This window comes from Hevea brasiliensis, chromosome 11 (genome assembly GCF_030052815.1).
Source record: "Hevea brasiliensis isolate MT/VB/25A 57/8 chromosome 11, ASM3005281v1, whole genome shotgun sequence".
Lineage (NCBI taxonomy): Eukaryota > Viridiplantae > Streptophyta > Magnoliopsida > Malpighiales > Euphorbiaceae > Hevea > Hevea brasiliensis.
The window spans coordinates 11,862,522-11,880,104 of NC_079503.1; the positions used below are offsets into that span (position 1 = coordinate 11,862,522).

The following is a 17,583-nucleotide window of genomic DNA, read 5'->3' on the forward strand; positions in this document are numbered from 1 at the left end:
TTGCATCGTTGCCAGGGAATTGTTGTTTGATATTAAATGATTTGGTTGTTTAATTAATTTATACATTTTCTTTTTAATTTTCCTTCATTATTACTTTACTTTGTGTTTTTCTCTTTGTGGTTTTCTTTTTGAATATTTCTTTTATATTTTTAATTATGTTTTCATTTGCTTAACTTGTAAGGTATTTCAAAATGTTTCATCATCAAGTCTTCACAAGTTTTGCTCAACTACACTTGGAGCCCTTTTATGCTACTTGGGGAAGATTCAATGGTATGATAGAGAGATTTTCTAACCACAACCTTTCAAATCAGTCTCTAATTCTTTGTTTTTATGATGGTTTTGATGAAGCGATAAGAAATTGGGTAGATTATGGTGCTTGGGCAACTAGTGATCATATTCTTCAAAGAGGTCATGAGGATGTCATTCACTTATTGAATGACAAGGCGGATTTTGATTATTATTGGCATTGGTACCCTTCACTACAGGGTCGGAGTCACCAATATCCCCCATATCACTGCTAACCCAATATTTCACACCAACCATTTGAGTTTGAAAAGTAGAACGGAGTGGGACTTGAAAAGGTAGAAACTAAATTTGAAAGTTTCTTTAACCAAGTATTGAAGATTCAAAAAGACTAGGGAATAAAACTTAAAGAGATGGTAGCTAAATTAGATGATCTTGAAACATCAATGAAGAAAAATGACCTGTCAATTAAGATGATGAATGGACTTTATTAGGAGGAACTAAACAATCAAGGTGGGGACAATGAGTTAAGCTATGACAAAGCTTCATGAGAATTTGAACATGTAGAAGAAGTGGAGCTTAAATTGGAAGAAGAAAAATCCCTTGAAGACTATTAGAAGAGTTTCCACAAGAAAATGAGCTAGAAGAGAAATTTGTGGAAGAGGAAATTAATGAGACCATTAATTTTAGTTCATTGATGGATCTTTCACATACACTACCGAAAGACCCTTTTCTATCATGGACAACTCTTGCACCATCTTATATCTTCTATGAGCTAAAGCAATCTTCATTCCAAGCATGTGATTCAAAGCCAAGTGTGTTGAAGCTAAATGCAAAGTTTTCTTCAATTTGGCCAATCTTGAGGGCACTTTACATCAAGACCCATATATCATATTATATGACAATTATTATGGAAGGAAGCTGCTTTTGATTAGCACATCTAAAGGGGTCAAGCTGACCTTAAACTAGCGCTTCTTGGGAGGCACCCCAAGCTTTACCTTTTATAGTTTGTTTATTTTCTTTTTGAGTTTTTGAGTTTTTCTCCATTTAGCTCAAATTTAATGTTTGTCTATCTTTTTATAGGTGAATTGCAAATTTTGGGAAATTGTGAGATGCTGCAAAAAGAAAAGAAAAAAAACAAGCTGCTGTTCAGGAGAGTATTTTGCACTTTTTAATTATTGTGATCAGTAATATTTATTGCCACAATGTTGTTGATTTGCTGATATTGGAAATTTGATTGATAAAATATGTTCATATGCATGCTATTGTGTATTTTGTTGAATGCAACTTGATATTGATATTTTGGAATGATTTGAGCTTTATTAGTGTGCCAAATTATGTCTGCTACAATTTGGATTTTTTGGTACATGCAGAGTTTTCATTTGAAAAGTTGATGTTCTTATTGCTAATATAGTTGTTGATGCATATTTTGGAGCTTAATGTGAATTTCAATTTTTTCTTTTGTTTTGGATTTCATCTCTGCATAATCTTATTTGCAGAATGTGCTCGAATTTGAGCTGCTTAATTCTTAATTTTGCATTTTCAGAATGTGTTTGGCTTGTTTTTGGAAGTTTGGAATTGAGTTTTTTGTCTTTTTTGTGTAAGTGTTTATTAGGCATATGCTGGAGGCAGGGTAGCCTTATGGTAGCTTTTGAGGTGTTTTTAGTGAGTAAAATCTAAATATTTAAATAGACCTGCCAAAATTTGCTAAAGATGTTGCTTACCCTATGCCGCTATCCCATGTCATCTTGCTTATGGCATGTCATTTTGTTCAAACCTAGTATCGCCACCCTATGTTACTAGTTAAGTCAATTTTCTTTAAAATCCTAAATTTCCACGATCTTTTGCACATTTAAATTCATCATGAGGTAATAGCTAACCTTTTGCTATATGTGCTTATGGTATGTTATTATTGCTTATGATATTGCTTACCCTATGTCACTATTGACACTAAGTAAGTAACTTCTTAAGCTTTATTATTCCATACATTTGGGATACTTTACACACTTTTCTCTTTAAAATATGTTGTTAATATCTTTTTGAGCTTAATTTTGAATTTCTTGTGCTTACTTAGACTCAATTCCCAATTGTATATATTCATGAATTGATTGGTTTATTCAATTTTGCCCATCTTTGCATTCATTTCAAACATTAAAGACAATGTCTCATTTGAGTTTGGGGGTGAGGGCAAAAATTTTATAAAATTTTTGAAACTTTTGAGCATTTTCATTTGTTTATTCCATTTCATTCATTCATACATAATTAGTCCATCTACTTACACTTGTACCACACATGCCTATACACATACACTTGCATATATTTTTCATATAGATTGCACTTAGTTTTTATTTAATATATGCATTTATTTTAGGAACACGCAAATCATATAAATAAATTTTTACCTTGTCTCTGAGGAGTGAGAGTTGCTTTGAAGAGCAATTGAGTTTACCTTTAGAAGGGTTTGATGGATTAAAAGTTCTAGATAGGTATAAGGTTATTTGATTCTTGCCTTAGCTTATATCTTCATAGCCAAGGGCTGATGTTAGCTATGAAATAGCTTTCGCAAGTGCACGGGTCACAGTAGTATAGTTTTAAAAATAATATCGTTTCCACAGGGAATTGTGCTTAAATTGAAAATAAAAGGATAAGCTAATTAGAATGGTAAAATTTAAAGATATTAAAAAAATGAAATTTAAAATTTAAAATTGATATTTGAGGAATTTAAGCTAAATCAAACAATTAACTAAATTAATTAAACTAGATTATTAAAATTTAAATTGAAATTGCTAATTATGAAATTGGGAGGAATTAAATCTAAATTCAATAAAAATTAAAGTGATTCTAGAGATAGGGTTTTCAATATTGTTTGCATGTGGTTTATCCCAAATTTAGCCAAACACATAAGAATTGTAATTTTGAGGGAAATCAATTCTTAGTTCTTTGAAACCTTTTTCAAGCATTTCAAAATTGGTATTCATCTAATCAAACCATGTTTTCACGATATTTCAAACCTAATAAAAACCCAATTAAAGTTCTAATTGATTTTTGAAAGTCCCCTTAATCCTCTTAGCTTATCTCTAACACCAAGAAAACTAAGTTTATTGCAAGATTATCTATCCCAAACATTCACTTTTAAGTCCATCTGTCAAGGATTAAAACTTAACTTAATGAGGGCCCATTCATCAAGCAAGGCAACAAGCTCACAAGCAATAAATCAAAATGCAGCAAATCTCATTTAAATTACTAAATCAGTTCAAAAAACCACAATACAAAGTAATATTTACAAACCCATCTTTAGAATCTCAAAGATATACTCACAAATCATGGTTTCAAGACAAACCCAAGTATAAAAATGAAGAAATAATGAAAATCTAAGCTAAGAAACAAAAAAACCTAGTAAAATGATGAAGAATCTGCTGCTGGAGTGTTGCAGAAAATGTCCTCTGCTGCTGCTGCAAAACCAGATTTCATGTGCTTCTCTCTTTCGTCTCTCCTTGCAAAATCTCCTTGTTTTTCTCATTTTTTGAAAGAAAGACAAAAAGAAATTTTTATATGGTTCAGAGGTCTGCCCTACAATGGGTAAAAAGGTAGAAGATTCTGGAGAAAGTGATGTATAAAATCAGAGAGATGAAAGTGCCACGTCAGCCATTTTCATTAAAATGACACAAGCTGAATCGGTTGTGTTGCACTTTATATCGCAAGTTGTGTAACCTTCTGCTCGAGAAAAACCTCATATCTGAAAATTACACAACTTGTGACAGAAGCTGTGTTATAGGTTGTGCAACTTTCGGTTTCTTTAACTCAACTTCAAAATTTTACAATTCAACTCTAATTTCTTCCAAATGGCTAGTTTGATCACAATGCACTAAAATTCTCGAAATTTAACCTACAAAATAAATAAATTCCAAAAATTAAATTAAGAAGTGTAAAAAGGCAAAATTGACTAAATATATGCTAATATTTATAGTAATAGCTATAAACAAAGGTAAATTATATGCAAAAATTATACCAAAATGATGATATAAAATGCATGCATCAAGGGCCACCCAATCAATTGCATTTAGCTTTGAGTGCTTAGAGAAAGTTCTAGGGTAAGAAGTAGCTAACTGAGTCTTACTAATCTTAGAACAATCCTTTTAGACCTTTTGAGATGAAATCCTAGCATGCACTTGAGAAAGAAATGATCTAGACATTCTTTAGATTTTAAACCCACATTTTAACCTTAGCCAACCTCACTTTAAAATTTCCCTTTGGAACTAATTTGAGCCTACATTTATCCTCTTTTATTTTTTTTTTTTTTGTATCCACATTATTTCCTAGCCATAAACCCAAACACTTGCTTACCCTTCATGAGAATAATTCTTTAATTGATAGATACACTACAAAAAAAGAGAAAAAAAAAGAGATAAGAAATAATTGGGTGGGAGAAGTAACTTTTAATACCCGCCATTTTTCGACATTGGAATATCTGTCCTTGATGAAATATTTTGGTGAAAATTAAAACTTCAATAACAAGGAAGTGGCAGTAAGATGTGAAAAAAATGTTCATTTATGTGTGTTTAAGATGTTCAAAATGTATTTAAAAATAAAAAATATTTTAAATGTTTTGTTTCTTAAAAGTTTTTAAATGTGTTTTTAGGCAGAAGGAACTTCAACAACAAAAGGATGAACTTTTAGTAGCCTAAATCCCTTTTTTGGCTTAAATCCTTTTTTAGAAAAAATGGAATCTTGCAGTTAAAACTGAGGCTTTCGGCATTCCCTCGACTAGCAAGGGTATAAAAGGGACCAAAGTTTGTTTTTCTGCTCAAAACACTTGGATTTTCTCTCCTATTCTCTCTCTCAACTTTGCAGCTTATAAGAAGCTCCTTGGAGAGATTTTCTTGGGTTTTTCAAGATTGAGAGGTGGATTCTTCCATTTAGAAGAATGGAAGAGTAGATTCAAGCTTCATGGTTTTGATTCTCTCACCTCCAAGCTCCAGGAAAAGAGGTAACTTTCTTTTCTTCTTGATCTAGTAGGTAGATCTAAGAAAGTTGAGGAGGGATTAGGTTTCTATAACTTCAATTTCATGAAAAGTTATTTTTAAGTTGAGTTTGGGCAAGATTTATCATGTAAGGGTTAGGGTTTTGTGATTTATATGGAAATTTCATGTTTTATTGTTAGTTAAGTAATATTTAAGTGTTATGGACCTTAAATGGCTAGTTTCTCTTAATGGATTTGAAAAATTCCATGTATATGCTATGTTGGGTTTAGGGAAAATATGGGTATTAAAAATGTTTTCAAGTTGTTTTAGGCCTTAGAGATGTGTATATGTGATAGGATTATGATTTGGAACTTGAGATGAGTTTTAAGGTTTTTAGGAGAAGGATTCTACAGGTTTTTGACTTGAGAATTCTAAAAACTCTTAGGTTCAGCTGTCAAAAACCAAAGGTTCAATAGCCAAAGCATGCAGTTTCTTGGAAAATCTAGAAAAATTTTAGGTTTGGCAGCTAAAGTCTAAGACTTTGATAGTCGTTGTCAGCACTAGACAAAAGGGTCGTCTGAAGCCTGAGACTTTGGTAGTTGAAATTCAAGACTTTGGTAGCAGAAGTAGGTTCTGCCTGACTTTTTCTCCATTCTTTTTTAAGATTCCAAAACATAGTTTCATGGTTCCTAAGGGCCTAGAATAAGATGTTTATGATATGTATAGAGTTTTAAAACCTTGTATAATACTCTAGGATCCGATTTTATTGGATTGGGCTTGAGGGACTCAAAAGGTTAAGGATCCAAGGATAGCTACCGTTTGAGTTAGGTAGTTAATGAGCTACAAGAGGTAGTAACTCTAACCTTAGTAAAAGTTAAACTTTTTAAATTTAATTTATGATCATCCTTATGCATCATGTCATATTTATTTAGGACATGTGTATCTAGAATATGAAGATGCTGCATAATTGCATAATTATTGCTGGTGCATTGATGGATCTTGGATGACTTATTGACTCCTCCCATGTTTATGACAATGTTATGTTATGGATCCATAAGTAAATCCTATTGGGAGATCTTTATGATGCCCTATCAGAGGAGATCTATAAGTTGCCCCGAATGCATGACATATGTCATGTTTTAAGTGAAAGTCTTGAGGAGCCTTTATATGAGCCGAGCACATTAGATTTTCGGAGTTACTTTCTCTCTTCTTTTCTAAGGTTCCAAAACATGGTTTCATGGTTCCTAAGGGCCTAAAATAAGATGTTTATGATATGTGTAAAGTTTAAAAAACTTGATCCAATTTTATGAGATCGGACTTGAGGGACTCGAAAGGTTAAGCCAAAGATAGCTACTGTTTGAGTTAGGTGATTGATAAGCTATAAGAGGTAAACAACTCTAACCTTAATAAAATTTAAACTTTTTAAATTTAATTTATGATTATCCTCATGCATCAGGTCATATTTTCTTATGATGCGTGTATTTAGAACATGAAGATGTTCCATAATTACATAATTGTTATTGGTGCATCAATGGATGTTGGATAACCCACTGACTACCCCCATGTTTATGACTATATTATTTTTTGTATATTATGGATTCATAAGTAAATCCCATGGAAAGATCTTTATGATGCCCCATCAGGAGAGATCTATAAGTTGCCTCCGGTGCATGACACATGTCATGTTTTAAGCGAAAGTCCTAAGGAGCCTCTGTATGAGTTGGACACATTAGATTTGGAGAGTTTCTGGTAACAAGTTCATCTTACGTGAAATGTTTGTGATGTGAAAACCCATTTGAATGATACATTGCACATGTATGAAATAAATGATATAGTTAATGTTGGCGAGTTTACTTATCAAGCTTGTGTAAGCTTACCCCTTTCCCTTAACCACCAGATGTAGGTTTGCAAGATTAGAAGAGTTCTTTGAAGAGAGAGCATTAAGGGTAGTTTTAGCCTCATCCTTTATGTATAATGTATTGGTAGATGGAGATGTAAAATGCAAATGTATAGTATTGTGCTAGTGATTAAAGAAAATCAGAGTTACTGTAATATTTTTAAGTATGATGATGTATATATTATGTTAACCCTTTTGGAGTATGTGTGTTAAAGCTCAAATTATAAATCATTTTTACATTATGAATGTATGAAAATACTAAAGTGTAATGGTTTGGAGTATGCTAAGATGGTGAGATACAGGGATATGTGTATGTTTTACAGGTTTTAAGCTTGCTATAAGTTCCGACAACCTTAAGCTCACCCAATCCTTAGCGCTGGCAATGGCCCCAGTTTGGGTCATTACATAACTAAGACAAAAATGTTAACAAATTCAATCATATTGTGTAAAGGAATTCACCACTCAAGTACACAAAAAAATGAGTTTGAGGGTGAATTAAAAAGGGACAAATGAAACTCAAAGTTAATATTTTTTATGTAACTCCAAAAGCTTTAAAGTTATATGCTAGCATTGGTGAATAGTTGTAAAGTTCTTCATCCCATTTGATTCCCAAAAAAAAAAAAAGGGAGAGAGAGAGAGAAGGAAGAAAGAAAAATTATATCTTGATCTTTTAATAATTTGATTGTTCTCATACTTTGTTACCTTTATCCTTTTCTTGTTAGCCACATTATTACTCTTTTAACCCTATTACAACCCTTAAAAGTTCTTTTGATCTTTTGATAGTGTTTTGCTACATTAGTAGAGATTGGATAGGAGAATTACCTATAGGATTGGGATATCATTCATCTGTTCATTTATTTTCTTCATTATTTGAGCACTTTAGTCTATGAATTGCTTTAGAGTCTATTTGGGAATGAGTTCTCTTTGTAAGTGATTGGTTAGTGCTTGATGAGATGGATAAATGAACCAAGGCTAAGTGATGATAGCTTTAGTAAGGATTGTGTTGTCCCTTGTAGCAACCCAAGAGGGGGGGTGAATTGGGTTCTAAGTGCAAAATTAAAGACTAAAAGAAATTTAAATACAAAGAAGAGTAGAGGAAGAGTGATGACACAAGAAATTTATAGAGGTTCGGCTATCCCAAGCCTATGTCCTCTCCTCAAGGCCCTCCTTGAGAGTTAACTGCACTAAAATTCTTCTTTGGGTGAAGAATAAACCCCTTACAATCACCATAAGAGCAAACCCTTGCTCTTTTATAAATTCCTTTACACTCAAGAGCTATTTAAAACTCTATCACACTTAAAATTACAATAAGTGCTCACAACAACCTTGAATTAACTATCAGAATAAAGAATTTGCAACTAAAATATCAAGTTCTCAACATTAACTATGGTAGCTCAAGTTCTAGAGAGAAAAAATGAAGAAAATCTTTATAACACAATAAATTTCGAAAAGATTATTATTTTCAAAACTTGTTTCCAGTTATAAATGGTGTCTATTTATAGTTTTTGCAAGAAAATAACCGTTGGGGTATATTAAATGCAAAACTAGCCATTTAACCTCCTAAAGCTCTATTTTATCGATTTGCAGAAACTCAGGTTCGTTTGCCAAAGGTTAGAGCTCTAAAAAATAGCTTTTGAAAAGTCACTTTCGACTGCCAAAGTTCCCACTTTTGGCTGTTGGAGTACTCTCGGAATAAAATAGCTTTTAACGCTAAAAAATCATGATTTAAAGAATGTACTTCAGCAGCTGAACTTCCCACTTTCATCTGCTGAAGTGTTCTATGGACAAAAAGTGTCAAAAGGGCAATTAGGCTTCGGAAATGCGCAACTTTTTCATCGGAACTCAGATTTTCAATCCATTTGAACCGTTGGAAAGCTAATTTGATAAAATTTTCAATGAAAACACTTTCAAAAATAAATTTGCATTTCCCAAATGTGAAAATTTTATTTTAGTCCCCCTTAGTCAAGAAAAAGTTATAAGACACTAAGAAATTAAGAGTTTAAAAAACTCATAACTTTTTTATCCCAACTCAGATTTTTGATCCATTTAAACCATTGAAAAGCTAATTCAATGTATTTTACAAATAAAATACTTTTCAAAATTAATTTTTCATTTTTGAAAAATTTATTTAATTTTCTCTTAATAAAGAATTAGGTGAAAACTAAGTTGAACAATATATTCTTAATACTACCTAGACTTGAGCCAACACAATTAATTAAATCCGATTTACAAGATATAAAATAAATAAAAATTATATTGTAGGATTCCATAAATATTTGCTTCCTTATCTTGCTATTCCTTAATCTTGATTTGAAGGAATTTGTTAATTTTGAGTCTAGGGCCTACAAACTCAACACAAACACTTCTAAAGTATATTAGTAGCATACTAATTATTTATTATCATCAAAACATGGGTTAAGACACCTAAGTCTAACAATCTCCCCCTTTTTAATGATGACAAACAATTAGTGGATGAGGAAAATTAAGCACAAGTGAAGTGTGTGTTTTTTAGAAATTCTCCCTCTTAATGTACTCCCCCTTTCAAAAACAGTTTGTGCCTTAATACATAGAACTTGGAGAGCACATAAGAGAGACTTTGACTCAATGAATGCAATGCCATAAGTCCTAGGTGAATGATGATGCAAAGTTATTTTTATATCAAAAACAATTTAGAATATGTATCAAAGGATTACCAATAAGCATCATATAAGTATACTTAAAACTTGTATCCCACTAAAAGCCAATTAATCATGTTTGAAGGCTAAAATTTTGAACTAATTTTGAACTATTCATCCATTAGCTATATATCTCCCCCTTTTGGCATCATCAAAATGCACTCTAAAAGGAAAGACATACAAAAATTATAGTATCATTTAAAGGCTTACCACCGTGCCAAAATCTTAAGCTTTTAGCATCATTGTCAATTCAATAAGTATTTCAAGGATAACTTCAGTTAAAAGTTTTATATTTAAGCACAGAAAGTGATACTATTAAGGTAGTTATATGGTAGCTAAGCGAAAGTGCATAATTAACTTGATTTGAAGCTGAACATGAGTATAGTTATGTCATTGAGACCCTTAGAACACATGTATAGTATATGCTCAATCTAGAGGCAACATAACAACTATTCTAAAGAATAGCCTACAAAGAGCCAAGAAGACTACAATACAAATTTACTAATTTCATTTGCATAGGACTTGTAAAACCATTATGGAGTCTATTCAAAGCAACAATAGAATTTTGGCAAATAACCTTCATAGAATAATCAAGGTGAGCAATCTATATTAATGAGAAATGGTATTGTGTTCATATGGTAGCTAAAAATAGAAAACCAATATTTTGTTCATGTGAATAGTCATGTGAACAGTAAATCACAATCTCAAGCATCAAGGTTGTCAAGCATGCCTAATTCTCTCTTAATGAAATTAAACCTATCTTCACACAAAGGTTTTATAAAGATATCAGCTAATTAATGATGTGTATCAACAAACTCAAGAACAACATCACCGTTCAATACATGATCACGTATAAAATGATGTCTAATGTCTATATGCTTGGTTCTAGAATGTTGTATGGGGTTCTTGGTCAAATTGATTGCATTTGTATTATCACATTTAATAGGAATGTGATTAAGAAATATTTTGAAGTCTCTCAATTATTGCTTAATCCAAAGTATTTGGCTATAATAAAGACCTGTAGCCACATATTCAGCTTCTGTCGTGGAAAGTGCGATCGAGTTTAGTTTCTTGCTACACCAAGAAACTAAAGAGCATCCTAGGAGTTAACAAGTACCTGAGGTACTCTTCCTATCAAGGATGTTTCCAGCAAAGTCGACATCCGAGTAGGAATATAAATTAAAGGATGCATTTCTAGGATACCATAGACCTAAATGCAATGTACCATTCAAGTATTTGAGAATATGTTTAACAGCATGCAAATAAGACTCTTTAGGACATGATTGAAAACGTGCACATAAACATATGAAAAATATAATGTCTAATCTACTAGCTGTGAGATATAAGAGACTACCAATCATAACTCTATAGAGCTTTTCATCAACCGGTTTTCCTTTTTCATCCTTGTCAAGTTTGGAATTTGTGCTCATTGGAGTTCTACTTGGCTTACTATTCTGCATTCCAAACCTCTTGATCAATTCTTTGGTGTACTTGGCTTGGTTGATGAAGATGCCATCCTTAGCTTGTTCGATTGGAAGCCTAAGGAAGAACTTGAGTTCTCCCATCATGCTCATCTCAAACTCACTCTTCATGGTAATAGCAAACTCTTCACACAAACACTCATTAGTAGCACCAAATATAATATCATCAATATATATTTGTACTACAAGGATGTCATTTATATGATTTTTAATAAAAAGAGTTGTATCAATTTTTTTCTTTTGAAAAACCATTTTGCAAAAGAAAGTTACTAAGCCTTTCATACCAAGCTCTAGGAGCTTGTTTCAAACCATACAAGGCTTTAGTCAATTTAAAAACATGGTTTGGAAACTCATGATTTGCAAAACTAGGAGGTTGCTTAACATATATCTCCTCATCAATAAAACCATTTAGAAAAACACTTTTAACATCCATTTGGAAAAGCTTAAAATTTATGTATGATGCATATGCAAGCAAGATTCTAATGCCTTCTAATCTGGCTACGGGGGCAAAGGTTTTGGCTACTAACCTAGCTTTATTCCTAGTTATGTTTCCATCCTTATCTAATTTGTTTCTAAACACCCATTTGGTGCCTATAGATGGATGGTCCTCTAGGAACTAAGGTCCAAACCTTATTCCTTTCAAATTGATTGAGCTCCTCTTGCATTACAAGTACCCAACTCTCATCATTAATGACCTCATCTATGCTCCTAGGTTATATTTGAGAAACAAATGTAAGGTTATTACATATATTTCTAAGAGAGGATCTAGTTGTTACCACTTGATTTCAAGCTTTGAGAATTTCAAGCACACCTACGCATGATAATTCAATTTACTTTAGGTACCCAAATCTACTTGGGTCCTTGGGGGTTAGTAGTTCCATCATTAAAATCAAATATTCTACCATATTCAAGATGGATTTTCGTAATGGCACACCTATAGTTGGTGTGACCAATCTTACCACAATAATGGCAATGTCCATTGAATCTTCTATGTGTATGAGGGTGAGCAAATTGGTCATAGGCATGGTGAGTGTGATAATAGTTATGAGTCCTAGTAGCATGTCTCCTACGAAGGTTTGGCCTAGATGTAACTCTCCTAGATGTATATGTCCTATTGACATTTTGTCTAGAAGCATGTTGATGAAATGAAGTCTTTCTAGTTTTATTAACAAAAGATTTCTTTGGCTCTTGTCCTTTAGGATTAGACACCTTTGGACTAGGCACTTGGGGACTAGGCTCATTAGAACTAGATGCTTTAACAAAGATGGTCTTGGAAGGAGGTGCTTGGGTAAATTTACTATAGCCAAGTCCATACTTGATGCTAGGAGACCATTGAGAGTCCAAAATTACATCAAGTTTGTCCTTCCTTTCAGCAAATTTGGAAAGAGAAGTTTTTAGCTCAATAATTTCATTTTTCAACTTCTCATTTTCTAATGAAAGGTCATCTAAGGATTTTTGCATATCATCCCCCAAAGGTTTTATCATCCTTAGTTAAGGTCTCATTTTCTTTTCTCAAACAAACTACTTCCTTTTTCAAGAGCTTGTTTTTCTTATGACTCAACTCAAGTTCATCATTTATAACTTTAAGTGCATTAACTAGTTCATCATAAGAAAATTCAACAACATCATCATTTAAAGTTACCTCATTGGAGCTTTCCTCCATTGCCATGAAGCACATTTGGGCAACTTGATCACCAATCTCCTCATCTTCGGAGTCACTTGATTCATCCCATGTTGCTTTAAGTGCCTTCTTCTTGAAATTCTTAAAAGGCTTCTTCAATTTGGGATAATCCATTCTAATGTGACCCGGCTTGTTGCATTCAAAGCATATGGGAGGACCCTCTTGCTACTTTCACCCTTATCCTTCTTGAAGATCCTCTTTGGGGTGAACTTCTTGTTTTGGAATAGCATATTCCTTATTCTCCTTATCACTAAAGCCAATTCTTCCTCATCAAACTCATCATCTTCATCACTTGAGTTTTCAAAAGATACTTTAAAGGCAATGGTCTTTTTGGCTTTGTTAGGTTCCTCCACTTGCTCTCTTTCGAGGGTCATCTCATAGTCAATGAGATTTCCTAAGTGAAGTTACTTTGGGTAGCCACTCCTTAAGAAGACTTATTAAAATCTTCTTTACTAGCTCCTCATTTGTGAATGTCTTTCCAAGGGATTTAATTCCTCCTATAATCTCCACAAATCAATCATACATCTCACTTATGGTTTCATCTGACTTCATCTTGAACAATTTATATTGATAGATGAGGGAATTCATCTTATCCTCCTTTACTTGACTAGTACCCTCATGAGTAACCATCAAGGCATCCCAAATTTCTTTTGTAGTAGACTTCATACACACTTTATTATATTCACTTCTACTTAATGCATAAAATAGAACCTGAATAGCCTTATCATTTAAAGCCACTCTTCTTTTCTCTTGCTCACTCCATTCACCCTTAGGCTTAGCTACATGCACACCATCCACAATTTTAGTTGGGGTGAATGGCTCATTTTCTACAACATCCCACAAGTTAATACCTTCTGATTTAAGGAAATAATACATCCTATTTTTCTAATACAAGAAGTCATTACCATTAAAGATAGGAGGTCTTACCACCGATTGACCTTCTTATGCATTAAGGGTTGCCATTGATCTTTACTTCAAGATGATTAAATCTTGCAGAATGGAGACTAGCTCTGATACCACTTATTGTCCCTTGTAGCAACCCAAGAGGGAGGGGGGGGGGGAGGGTTGAATTGGGTTCTAATTGCAAAATTAAAGACTAAAAGAAATTTAAACACAAAGAAGAGGAGAGGAAGAATGATGACACAAGAAATTTATAGAGATTCGGCTATCCCAAGCCTACTTCCTCTCCTCAAGGCCCTTCTTGAGAGTTAACTCCACTAAAATTCTTATTTAGGTAAAGAATAAACCCCTTACAATCATCACAAGAGCAAACCCTTGCTCTTTTATAAATCTCTTTATACTCAAGAGCTATTTAAAATTCTATCACACTTAAAATTACAATAAGTGCTCACAATAACCTTGAATGAACTCTTAGAACAAAGAATTTGCAACTCAAATATCAAGTTCTCAACATTAACTATGGTGCCTCAAGTTCTAGAGAGAGAAAATGAAGAAAATCTTTAGAACACAATAAATTTCCAAAGGATTGTTGTTTTTAAAACTTGTTTCCAATTTAAATGGTGCCTATTTATAGTTTTTACAAGAAAATAACCATTGGGGGTGCATTAAATACAAAACTAGCCATTCAATCACCCAAAGCTCTATTTTATCGATTTGAAAAAACTCAGGTTCGGCTGCTGAAGTTATTTACTTCGGCTGCCGAAGTTATTTACTTCAGCTGCCAAAGGTTGAAGCGTCAAAAAATAGATTTTGAAAAGTCACTTTCAGCTGTCAAAGTTCTCACTTTCAGCTGTCGAAGTGCTTTCTAGATAAAATGACTTCTAATGCTCAAAAACTATGATTTAAAGAATGAACTTTGGCCGCCGAACTTCTCACTTTCGGCTGCCGAAGTGCTCTCTAGACAGAATGTGTCAAAAGGGCACTTAAGTTTCGAAAATGCAAAACTTTTTTACCGAAACTCAGATTTTTGATCCATTTGAACCGTTGGAAAGCTATTTGATGCATACATTTTGCATAGTCATTTAGGTCTAATTTCATAGCCATTTTATTTTATTATTAGTCATTTTTAGCCAATTTCATTAGTTGTTTAGTTAGTTTTTCATAGTTGTCAATTTTGCATTAATTTGTAATTTTTACTTTGTTTTGTAGGAAAAATGGTGTTTTTGAAGGACTGAAGAGAATTTTTGCCATTGAGGAGTGACTTCTACAGCCAAAGATGTCAAAAACAAGTTTTCAAGCTGAAATATGCATTGACCAAATTGTGCATAACTTGCCGCATAAGCTATGCAGATCTGCATAAGGAGAAAAATCACTGTTCCAATACCTGCCGAAATGTGCATAAGGAGACTGCATAGCTTATGCACATTCACGCCTCCCTTATGCACTTTCACGGAATTGTGCATAACCTATGCACCAAGTCATGCAGTTTCGCATAAGTGAACCAGAAACCAGCCGAAAACTGCATAAGGGACTGCATGACTTATGCAGTCCACTTATGCAGTCCCATAAAGAGTTCATTAATGAGCTGGCAGAAGATTCCCTCAGAAAATCCCTCCTCAAACACACCATTTTAGGGCTCCATGTCAGAAAATGCTATAAATAGTCCCATTTCCCATTTTAGAAGGGGAGACAAGGAGCAGAAAAGGAAAGAAAGAGGAGAGGCAGCAGCTGAAGAGTCATTTTCACCTTCCACACCATTTTCAACCAAGATTTGCAGATTTCTTTCCTTTCTTACATTTTTCCTACATTTCTAGTGTTTAGTTTCTTGTTTCTTAGCTTAGATTAAAGCTTTATTTCCTTATAAACTCATAATTTCTTGTAAACATTATGGATAGTGAGTAGTTTTATTTTGATTCTGGAGTAAGGGTTGTAATATTTGAGATATTTTGTGGATTTTGTTTGGGTAATCCATATTTTCTGGTCTTAATGAGTTTTATTCATTTCTTGTGTGCTTAATGACATGCTTAGTGTAGGATCCCATTGAGTAATGTTCTTAATCCATGGTTGAGGTACCGAAAGGAGAAGGCCTTGTGATAGATAATCAAGAAATTGGACTTAATTAACTTAGCTCTAGAAATAGACTAAGGATTAAGAGGATTTACAGATTAATTAAAGAACTTAATGGGTCTTAATTAACTCTAACTCCACGAAAGTAGGATTAGATTGATTAAGGCACTCTTTGTCTCACTCGAAAGGGTATTCAAAGGATTTAAGAATTAATCTCCTTAAAACCCGTACGTTCCACAAGATTGGATAACCAATTTAAAATCCCAAAATAGCTCGAATATGAAATCCCGAACTCCGGAATCGCCTTTTCATAGTTGTTAATTTTTAATTAAAATTAATTGCTTGCCATTTTAATTTTGCCATATTTCAACTTGCTTATTTCAAATTGATGCAATTTTAGTTTAATTAATACATTGTTGGATAGATTATTAATTTTGCACATATAGATTTCATACTCAAATACCCATCAATTTATTACTTTAATTTCAAGAATAGTTCAATTTAGTCAACTTTTTATATCAAAAATTCAATCATTAACATAACTCCTAGTGGGAACGATATCTTTTCTATATTACTTGTACAACCCGTGCACTTGCGGTTGGGCCACATCAAGTTTTTAGCGCCGTTGCCGGGGAATTGTTTGTTTAAGATTGAATTCTTGATTATTGTAGTTTTTTATAGTTTTATCTTTGTTATCTTTTCATTTTTTGTGTTTGTTTGTTCTTTTTCAGGTACTTTTAATCTTTTATGAGAAGAGCTAGAAGCACAAGTGACACATCCTTATTGTTCAATCCTGAAATTGAGAAATTTTGTAAAGCTAACAAGAAAGAAACCAGGAAAAGAAAAGAAGCTTTGAGAGAAACTGAATTAGAAGCAAACATGGCTGATGAAAGAGTTAGAATTGGTGGTAATGCTGGAAATGATCGAAACAATAAAAATGCAGCCCAAGGTGAAGAAGTTGTAAATGCTAATGTGCCTAGGGGAAGTATGATGGATCATGCTTTTCCTCGTTTTGATGACTTGAGAGAGAGCATAGCAAGACCAAGAATTGATGCAAATAGTTACAAGATGGATTTTGGAGTTCTTCAAATGATTCAGAATTCTCAATTCGGAGGACATCCTTCTGAAAATCCACACACACATCTGAAGAAGTTTGCTATGATCTGTGACATGCAAAAACAACCTGGAGTGTCTGATGATGCAGCAAGATTGAAGCTATTCCCATTCTCTTTGAAAGATAGAGCATTGGATTGGCTTGATTCTTTACCTCACAACTCCATTACAAATTGGGAGCAGCTCACTGATGCATTTCTTGCACAATATTTTCCACCTGGAAAAACTCAAGAGTTGAGGAATCAAATGACAGCTTTCAGACCAAGAGAAGATGAAACTCTATATGAGTCATGGATGAGATGGAAGGAATTAGAGAGACAATGCCCACATCATGCCATTCCGAAATGGATGATAAACCAGAATTTTTACACAAATGTTACTCCTGCAATTAGAGGGATTATTGATGCTCAAACAGGAGGAGAATTTATTATGAAGCATGAAGATGAAGCTTATGAGCTATTGGAGAAAATTGCAAAGAATACTCATCTTTGGAGTAGTCCTAGAGGACCAGCTCCATCTCAAAAAAGGCAAGCTGCTGGAATGTATGATCTTGATCCGTTCAACA

At 33.2% G+C, this 17,583-nt stretch overlaps 1 non-coding gene across 1 annotated transcript; it reads right to left on the reverse strand.

Moving 5' to 3' along the window:
- Positions 1-17,248: 17,248 nt before the first annotated feature.
- LOC131170830 (small nucleolar RNA R71) lies at positions 17,249-17,356 on the reverse strand. Its single transcript, XR_009141597.1, has one exon. It is a non-coding gene; the product is annotated as a small nucleolar RNA R71 (small nucleolar RNA).
- Positions 17,357-17,583: the final 227 nt, after the last annotated feature.